Below are 10,519 nucleotides of genomic sequence, written 5' to 3' on the forward strand. Positions count from 1 at the left end.
AAAAGTAAAACATGAACATTTGGGGAGTTTGTTACAGCAATTGTTGTATTTTTATGTTATATTCCCTCAGCAGGAGGCGGTTCCTCATCCATTATGATCAGCATTTGTTTGTTTGTTTTTTGTTTTTGTTTTTTTTAAACAGAGTAAAGTCCATCTTTCCATCTATAACCCCCACAACCCGCACGCACACACATACAAACACAACTCACTAGAACACATCGTGGCAAGGTTAGGCTGACATCAGTGGCTAACGATCAGTTCCTCTGTGGGCTGAATGATTAGCTGCAGTAGCCTGGAGACATTTCCAGCTTGTTTCCCTAAGTTAGTCAGACATGTAACATCACTGGCCTTCAATCTGGACTAACTACATCCACTCCTCTTCCATTTTCTCTCTGATTCTGTGTCCCCCCTCCCCCCCAAAAAGACTTCTTCTAACTAATAGACGTTGCTAGCAATGTAGTAGTAAATATGGGGCACTTAAGATGGATCAAGTCAAGTGGAGAAGTAGACAGCAGACTTTAAAGTGTGTTGTATTTAAAGTTTTTTTTATATATAAGAATGGAGCGACAACAGTAGTTAATGAGGAGGTGTGTGTGTGTGTAGGGACAGTGTGGCAAGAAGTAAAACAATTACTTTTAAAGTGGTTATTCATAACTTCCTCTTTTTTTATGTTTGCATTTTTAGTTCCCATAAGTGGCATTTTCTTTGTCTGTGCTGCCCAAGTGGAAGTCACCTATTCTTAACTTCTTCCCTGCATATACGTTTTTTTGGACTGTGGTGAATTTTCCAAAGAAATCAAGCCTTAAAAAAATCTGAACCTGTACATGTAAGCAATGGGGTTCTTAAAAATTTCTGTAGGCACTTGCATCCCCATTTAGTGTGTTTATTAGACGGCAGGGAATGGGTATGTTAAAAAATGAACCTCTCTTCTTAGGAATGGGTTCACCCAATCCCCCACCCACCCTTAATGCCCTCTGGGCTGCTGTGAGTTTGGATTAAGTTTGGGTGCTGCGTCCCCTCCCTGCCGAGCCCTGTGAAACACACACAGATACCTACATGCTAAGTGACTGTGTCGTCTTGGTTTATCAAACCTTAAAAAAGGACAGACATAAAAACCAGGCCAGGCAAGGTAGAAAGAATGCAGAGATGGAGATATTTCAAAATATTCTTCAACTGATGTATGCTTACGCACAAAAGAATATTCTATAACGAGACACATATTTCAATGTAAAGTAAGTAATAAATCAGCAGTAAATGGTGTTTATGTAGCCAAATTGAAGGTCTCACTTCTTAAATTTCCTTTGTATAGCTATCTAATTAGACCGTGTATGTGAGTGGTGTGCAGGATATGTGTGTGTGTTTGTGTAAAGCAGCAGATCAATAAGGGCAGTCTACTACAGTGACATCTGGGCTGGACAAAGACTGCCGTTCCTCTCCTCTTCTCTCTCTCTCTGAATCCCCAATCATAGCCACGTGGTCCTCTGGGCTGTTTCTCTCAGCTAAGCTTATTTCTCTTCTTTAATCCAGCAGCAATCACAGCAACGATGCCAAGCTTCGGTTCATGGACGCAGGCAGAAATCTATTAACTATGATCACTATGTCAGCTCAAACCTGATAAGTGCCGCTAATGAATCCAGCGCAGTCAGCTCAGCGCTGCGTTGCTCCTGGTTGTTATTTCATTGTATCGTCAATAATGCGTAAGGCGGAAAATCAACATGAGTGACGGTGATGGACAATGTGGCTTGTAATGTGGCAAAGGAGCTTGTGTTTGAACTGAAGCAAGAGTCAGATTTTCTGCAAAAACTCTCCAACACATCCCACTCTTTGTAACTGAAGAAATCTATGCACTGACAAGACTCTGCAACACTGCTTGCATCCCTACAGGCCCAACCCTGCTGTGAGCGTCGTCCGCTAATAAATGGCGGCACTGATAAATGGAGTCGATATCCAACACTGATCATCAGATCATCAGCCACTCAGCGGGGCCCACCCCTGATTTCAGTGATGGTCCCAGCCTACTCACAGCTGGTGAAAATATTATTTATTAGGGCAACTAGTAGGAGTATCAGCAATAGCGCTAATCAGACCAGGCAAACTGTCAGTGGTGGAAAACTGCAAAAATACTGGCACACACCTACACGTGTCAAAAAGGTACAATGTAGCGCAAATGTATGACACACTGGTTTAGCAGTCGATATAACAGTCCGACTGTTATATCTTTTTCTATTTAATATCTGGTTCATCCTGCGCGAGTCCTGTAGAGGTTTGGGTTCGCTAATTGAAGTTTTTAACAAGTTTTGCCTCAAGAGCAGAAGGCTAATGTTAGCATGTAGAGTTAGCATGGCTGCTAGAAAAAGAGAAGAGAAAACTTTGCCATGCTTTGTAAATGGCATGCATTTGGCTCTTGTATCAGGGCAACCAGGCTTATTAGACACACAACACACATAGCTCAGGTATGGAGATGATGTTTTAAAAATGTTTGTTTGCTAGGTTTAGTAGGATGAGCTGCCATATTTAGCTTAGGCTGCCAGCAGCAATTGCAAATGCCTGCTAACATTATTTTAGTGTACTTTCTATTTTGCACTACAAAGTATGGAAATATAGGATTTGTATTAAATTTTAAAAGCTCAAATTGACCTGTTTCAGGGGGGTGTTGTACTAATTTAGTTATTTTATTCTATTTGTTTGTTTTTTCTTTTTACCAAGAACCAAAGATCCAGCTCTTACCATCAGGTATAAAAAGCACATGCAAATACACACACGGGTTACGCTGTTGATTTCATTATTTAAAATGGAAACAAACGTATGTGTTCTTGGGGAGCTTATACCTAAGAAGAAAAGAGTAAACATATAAAAATAGATACTTTATATATAACCTGAGTAAAAAAATAAATAAATACATTGCAGTAAGAGGAACCCCTCACACTAACTACTCCTAACATCACTAAAATACTTTGGAAATGAGCAATCTCTCAATGACTAAAAATGCTACCTTGTGTCACAAACAGTTTCCATTAGACTCTCAGTGGATGTGTGCAAATGACAGTATTAAAATGTCATGAAAAATGTGGAATTTAGTTGAAAATCATTACTGTAGGTTGCACCTACACCCACCTAAACCAGCTTCAGCTAGTTTATGAAGGGAACTGTGCTCTGCCATTATTGTATCAGTAACCCTAGTAAGGATAGATATAAAGTAAGCTGTGCCAGATGTACTCTATATAAATGTGCACACTGGGTTTTTCTGGGTTTCTTTCTGGAAAAAAAAAAAAATCTATATATGGCTTTCAAAGGGAAGTTATTCACTCCTATTAGGGCTTGCTGTCTCAGAGGGGTTTTCCACCACTGCATTAGTAAACTTTAGGTGGGAAAAAGTGAATCCTTCCCAAGTCTGAAGATCACACTTTGCTGAATGGATGCGTACTTAATTTAAAAAAAAAACCAAAAAAAAAAAAAAAAAAAACCACACCATTGTCTTTCTCTCCCCACCCCAACACTATGAGTAGATGACTAAAATGGCCTGTGCCTAAATCCCCTCCCTACCCCCCACCAGCTCTAACCCCTTAACCCCTCTCCTATCTTAATCCCCTGATTACTACATCATTTTATTTGGGTCTAATTTAGACAGATATCTGTCTTCACAGTTTAGTACCTGGACAATGCTGCTTGGCTTGGCACAGACTGTATTGATCCATACGGGAGGGGGTAGAGGGTGCAGGTGCAATTGGAATAAAGGGATTAACTGCACACCTGTTATCAAAAGTTTTAAGAAAACTGTGGGCACCACAGGAACAGAAGTTAGTAGAGAGGACAAAACATCCACTGGAAATGTGTAGGATGACAGCAAATGCAAAATTCCTTCTGATTATCCTAAGCAGTAAGCAATACGTTTCCCACGGAGGGCTCATTTATAATTTAATCCAGGAGCTTGGTGTTTCTAGGCTAACACAGAGAGACTGCCCTTTCAGAGTGGAAACCCCCACCATGTAGCAGGGAATCAATGCCATCACCAGAGAATAGACACTAGACCCCGTATTAAAATGATGTGGCTGTGGAGCACCAGTAAAAAGACAATAAATTGTTTGATTTTTTTCCTCTTCCATTTCTGATTCATACCAGAAAATTGTTTTTGCGTTCATCATTGCCCATCTCCAATCCAACTTCAGCATGTCACAAAGTTACTTAACCATCTAAAGGCAGATGCGTACATGTTTGCTTTCATGTAAAAAGCGCTGATATGATCTAAAACATAACAAGGAAGAGCTGAGAGAGGGAAAGGGGGGGGGGGGGGGGCAGCAGGGCACACGGAATGACTTCAGACTATATGCCTCTGCACAAAAACATATCTGTCCTCTGATTTGATGACTTTTTTTCCTTTCATATCAATTATAGTTTCAAACCACACAACATTACCACGAACGGTTGGGACAGAGATGAGAAAGTACGGTCAAAGCAGGGTAGTAATTACAGTGGAAAATGGACTGAATGGATCGGATTTACAAATTGTGTATGCAGGACAACACAATTAGCCAGCTTTGGAACCATTCTCTGTGAATTCAGCAAGGTCTTAGATACCACCAACAGAGAATGCTCACACCCCAGTATTACAGGGAAAAAGGATTTTTACAAAGGTCTTTACTAAAAGATTTAGACACTTAAGCCATTGCCATTTTCTGAAAAAGATACTAACAGGGATTATTATTGTTGTTTTAAATCTGTGCACCCTGCTTATGAAGAGGAACATTCATGTTTCTTGCCGACTCTTTTTTTTTTTTTTTACTTCCCATCAGTTCATAAGAAAAATATACACTTTTTTTAGCCAATGATTTGCTCTTTACACTGACTATTTATGAAGTTTTTCTCTTAAGGTCTATGCTGGAAATGACTCAATGAGAGCATCAACAATGAAGTGGAACAATAAAGCTCGAGGCCAGACAGACAAAACACTGAGCTAAAAAGTCACAATAGATCATGCACATTATATCAGTACAAGCAGAACTTTCCCACTGAACATTATCAGTTCATCCTTTCTTAATGTCTATATCCTAGAGCAGCTTTAATACTGATTGTTGAGCAAGAGACAGTTAGGCAAATCATAAGTTTTACCCCATGTCCAGTTCTGAAAATCGACTATAAACAAGAGTCTGTATAGTGTTTAACCCCCCTCCAGTGTGGTGAAGGTAAATGACTCTGTACATGGTGAAAAGGCACAAGGCAGTAATGAGTAATGAAAACAGCCGAGTTAGTGCTGCCATTCAGTAAAGAGCCTGCTGCTGTGGAATGTGAGGCGCCATTCATTCACATGGGTTAAAAATGCATTTCTGCCACCACAAAGCCCTGCCTTGTCCTCATTGTTTCTCGCCACACCAATAAAACACTTCTACACTCTGAAGGGACAATACAAACCCCCACTCCAAAAAAAAAAAAAAAAAAAAAAATTAAATTGCTAATTTTACTCCCACAGATACAGGAAGAACAGGAGGGGAGGAGTTAGGGGCTGGATGAACTTTACAAATTAAAAAAAAAGTGTCAGGGTAAGATAAAAAGTCAAGGTATGGCTCAGAGTTTGATCTTGATAAGCACAGGGATGGAAAACTGAGTGCACAAACTACGTGCGACAGACAGGCAGTTCTACTGAAGATATACGCAGCACTTCTTCGGTTTATGCAAAGACACGCAGGTGGAAGGCAATCAAACACAAAGGCTTCACTCGAGCCATGCATAAGCTCTCCGGGGACTTGTTTGTGAATGTGAGGCATCTGTGCTTTCCAAAAAGTTCTCAACTCCCTGAACATGACTTACATTTGTATTAGTCAAGTGATGAACCGTCATAATTCACATTTAAACACAGGTCATGTTCCTCTTTCACTCTGCTGCGATGGTCAACAAGTGACGTCACTGCTTATTTACTTCTATGACATAACCTTCTAAGAAAAAATAATACCCCCAACGCTGAACTCGTCAGCTAATCCTGTTTACAGCTTTTCCTACACTCTTGGATTAAGAAAAGGAAAAAAACTAAACAAACAAAAAAAAAATCAATTAAACATTCAGAAAAACTACTTTTTTCCCCAAACACCCCCCTCCATAACTGACTAAATCTGTTTGCCTATCACACCTATTCTTGTTAGTATCCATGAGACTCAGATCACACGTAACTGGTATTTATTATCTAACAGTCAATTTGGGGAAGTTAGATCATTTATTGTTGTTGTGCCGTGCTGCAGGGTGTTATATTTGCTGGCACGAGCACAGGGCGAGAGTCGCAGGCCTAGAAATATTTAACATAATGTCTGAAATCTAACATGGGGGAGACAATGTAATCCTGTCTGCAAAACAACACACTCTGCCTCTCTTCCTCCCTCCTCCCTTGTTCGCTCCCTCCGCTCTCTACTTCTTTCTCTTTCTGTATGTGTTTGTGTGTGTGACCCTTACACAGAAGAAAAATGCTGTATCTTTCAACAGCTACAGGGGAAAACAGTATGCCACAGAAAGTCAATCTCAAAGAAAATAGACAAGAGAAAACTGGCAGCTGAGAGTCCCGTGCACAATTAGAAACAAAGCCGTTGTAGCGGGGGACAGTGAAGGGAACACAACCCTTTTGCCAAAATTTTCTTACTTGTAGGGAACAGCTGAATATCACAGTATTTGGTGTATACGCATGTGTGTGTGTGTGTGGAAACTCCACTCGATACAAAGCCACCATTATTTAGGCTCCTATTTGAAGTCAAACTTCCTACACCAGCAGATAAAGAGAACAGCTACCCCCCTCCTCCCTCCCTGTGTGTTTTTTCATCATCTGTATTGCTCAAACTACAAAGCAGGAAGGTGAGCCTGTTTTGGCACATGTGCACACTGCCATGCATGCGCACACTTTCTCCTCTATCTCTACTGCAAACTATGCTTTTACATAACTGTCTCCAGTGACAACTTTCTTTACAACCCCTTATAATATGCATCACTTTATTGATTTTGTTTTATCCTCCTTTATCACCTACAGTGCAGCTATCATTTACACTTACTGCTACCATTAAGACGTTTGAAAGTGTTTTATGATATAGTTCTAATATCCCCGTGAAGCTCCTTTGGGATGTCAGTTTTGCCTACTATTTGCATAGCACCATTCCTAAGTGTATCACAGGATTATGTTGGCTTCTACTTCTTCTTTTTGTTGTTGTTGCTTTTCCTAGCCACAAGGTTCCACTTATCAGTCAAACATTCCCCAAAATGACCCTTATCTCCACTGTAGCACATGCCGGTTTTTTTTTACTGACCTTCTCTTAGTCACTTCTCTCTCGCCTCTCACTTAAAGGAAATGACAAGGTTTCAAACTAAAGAATGTGTAACAGCCAAAGATTGCAGGAGCACCAGCAGCTGCTGCAGTAGTAGCAGCAGCAGCAGTAGTAGTAGTAGCAAGACCAGCCAGCACGAACACACCCTCTAAATTACAAACAGTAATAATTATGTGAACTCACTTCCTCACCAGTTAAAACAACGCTGAGCAGCTCAAACAGTCGGAGAAAGAAAGGGGGCGGGGGGTGCAGGTTTCCTAAAGCGTCCAAGAGTCCAGATCCAGCAGAGATACAGAGGAGACCCCGCTGTGTGAGCCAGTGCGGCGACTGACAACAGCAGCCCGCTGATCAACTTCGCCACAATCCTGCACGATTACTATTATTATTATTATTATTATCTCGGCCGAATTCCTGTCTCCTTGTGTTGTAGCTACCACAGTACAGGTTCCTCTCTCTGCTTCTTTCTCTCTGTCTGTCTTGTCTCTTGTCGTTTCGCTGCTGTTGATGCTTTTAGGTGTTGTCGGATATGTCATGACTCAGGGATAAAGTGACACACGGTTGGAATTATGTAGTAAATTTAGCAGCGACGTAAACAAATACTACTGTATGTTGAATACGGCTCTAAAAGATAGTGTACATTATGGCGTGTGTTGTTAGAGGTGCTAGCCAGTTAAATGGTAATTATTTTTGCTTAGGCATTTATATAGTTTCTGTATTTTCTGGTTTCTCTCATCTGCTCGTCTTTTGAGTCAATAACTTTTGTACACAGAATGATCAGATAACGTTGGAAGACGTCACTTTGCGGATTGCATTGAGTAAGACATTTATTGAGTGATTGGAAATAAAGGTTCCGCGGGGCATTGTTGATTTAGATTAGCCTGTAGTTTTTGATGTCACTTCATTAAAATTAATAATTTCATGTATTTGTTACTTTTCACGTTGAGTCACTCCATTTCCTACAATTCGCATGCGTTTCAAGTAAAGGAAGCACACTAGGCTGGTCCGCACAGACTATCTTTTCATAAGCCATGCAACATCCCCCATGTCACAGCGAGATTCAACAAATCCTTCCTCTTTTAAAACCACCACACACTACTTTCTGATCACATTTTCTAGCATGTGAATGGCAGAGGTTATGAGAGCACCTGAACGCACCGTGCATGGAAAGAAGCCCCATCTGTGTGTGTAAGAGAGAGAGAGATTGTGTTTGTGAAACGGTGAGGTGCAAGATCGAAGGCGAACAAAAGCGAAGAAAAAAAGTTTGTCCTCGCGGTGTCACCAAACCTCTGCCCCCCACGCAGAGGACGCACATTCCACTCTTCGTGCTTTCACGTATGTCCATCGCTTCCTATCAGGGACACGTGAACTGGCGCCCGCATGTGTATTGGCAATTAATGATAAAGTGTACAGATTAGTGAAGAAGACGCTCATCTCACAATGACCCCCGTGCGCAAATGTGCTCGTGTGTTATATTGGTATGAAATCCCTTTGACACTGGTGTTCTGGGCTTAGTTTTGCACACGCACATACACTCCCTCATTTTTGTATCACAGTCACCTGTATGTACACGTCACGTACACGGTTATGTGAAACAAGGCGAAACAAGCCTCAGTCATCCCAATTGTCTTGCAGTAACCCCCCCGGTTGGAGCTTAGTGCTATTGTGAACCTTTACCATAACAGCAGGCACACATCCTGTAGGTGTGTGTCATCAACTGCGGGGGGGCAAGTAGTAGCTCCTACTTACACTATCTCACACGAACTACACGATCAACCCCCCCAACACACACGCGTACGGGCACACACCCCGCATGCAGATTGTGAGAGCTTCAGCAGGCGCAGAGATTGAAAGAAGAAGAAACGCGACACACCAGAGAGCTTCCAGCGGTTTCAGATCCTCATATGTAAGGTCTAAAAGAGCCACCGGACCCCGACTGCTGCCCGGCACCTGTGCCTTGCTCAGTGGCAGTTGTGCCATGTCTATTATGTAGGACACGGCTTCCTAATATGGATATTGCCCCCACCCTTCCCTAACGTCCACCTCCACCCTCCGTGTGAATAAAACAATCTCTAAAAAAGAGAGAGAGAAACTGTTCCTCCTCCTCTTCCTCCTCTTGGATGTTTTCTGTATTGAGCCTCTGAGCTGCCTCTTTTTTTTAACACTACTCAGAAGTCTACAGCTGCCATCTGTGTTTCTGATGCTGCAATGATAGAGTTTATTATCCAAAACATTACTCAAGGAAGAGATGAGTGTGTGTGTGTGTATGTGTGTGTGTCGAGCTGATGGAAAGTTTGCCTGAGCTGAAGGATGTCGGTGGAGCATATTAACCAAGTACTCCACCTTTTATTCAAACGCGTTAGTTTGGTTTAGTCCCTTTTTTCTATCCTTCCTTCCTTTTTTTTTTTTTTTTTTTGAAGGATCACATTAGGTATGAGGAGTCTCACAAATTCGAAGTATCATCAAACTGCTGTGACTCACTCAGTGTCTGTAAATCTGTAAAGAGTGGAGAATTTATACACACTTGTACATACTTCTGGTTATGTTACATTGTGATAGCCATACACGATATATACACACACACTGTTATATATATAGAAATACATATGTATTTAAACCAACCACTACACCCTTTCTTGCATGTAACCTATTTATAAATCTAGATCAGACAATCGCATACCACCTACAACCAAATCCAAACACCGACGAGATCGCCCCTGTGTTTTTCTATGTGTCTAAAAGGCAGGGAAAGACGAGATGTGCGTACCTGCGTTATCCAAAAGAATAATCCAGGGTGACTTCAAGAAGCACAGACAATCCTAAAGGTGAAAGCATGCTCTTTGCAGTGTATGCTGAAGAGTATGATTGAGTAGGTCGAATCCATTCTGTCCCGTGAGGTGGGGGGGGGGGGGGCAAGGTTTCCTCTCCGCTTTCACTCGACCATCACGCTTGTGCTTCGTTTTTGTAACACATGCATAAACTCAGCTCTTACCGTTCATATCACACAGGCTCGTGACTTAAAATAAATATGCTCGACTTCGTCTTTGGGTGAGTGTTTTGGCAATTTCCTGACACCCCTCTTCTCCAACCGAATGGTTTCTCACGCATTAAATGGAACTATCTGCTATTGTCTCATCAGCGAAAAGTTGTTGATACTGCTAAGGACTCAAAAAAGTGCGTCAGGAGTGTGAAACTGCCCAACCCAACCACTTCTTAGAAAAACGCTCAGG

At 41.5% G+C, this 10,519-nt stretch overlaps 1 protein-coding gene across 6 annotated transcripts in view; it reads right to left on the bottom strand.

Moving 5' to 3' along the window:
• LOC146658748 (zinc finger protein 516-like) overlaps nt 1–10,214 on the bottom strand; it is a 50,630-nt gene extending 40,416 nt beyond the window's left edge. For 4 of the 6 annotated variants that reach the window (XR_014913751.1, XM_085422469.1, XM_085422472.1 and 1 more), the window contains exon 1: nt 10,057–10,214. The gene's annotated coding sequence lies outside the window, so the exon portion shown is untranslated. Of the gene's footprint in view, nt 1–7,475; nt 7,770–10,056 lie in introns of those variants that run through there. The other 2 variants (XM_085422470.1, XM_085422471.1) reach the window with 2 other exon arrangements.
• Nucleotides 10,215–10,519: the final 305 nt, after the last annotated feature.

This window comes from Rhamphochromis longiceps, linkage group LG11 (genome assembly GCF_057381845.1).
Source record: "Rhamphochromis longiceps isolate RC_006_pf linkage group LG11, R_longiceps_female_GT1.1, whole genome shotgun sequence".
In the NCBI taxonomy this organism is placed as follows: Eukaryota; Metazoa; Chordata; class Actinopteri; order Cichliformes; family Cichlidae; genus Rhamphochromis; species Rhamphochromis longiceps.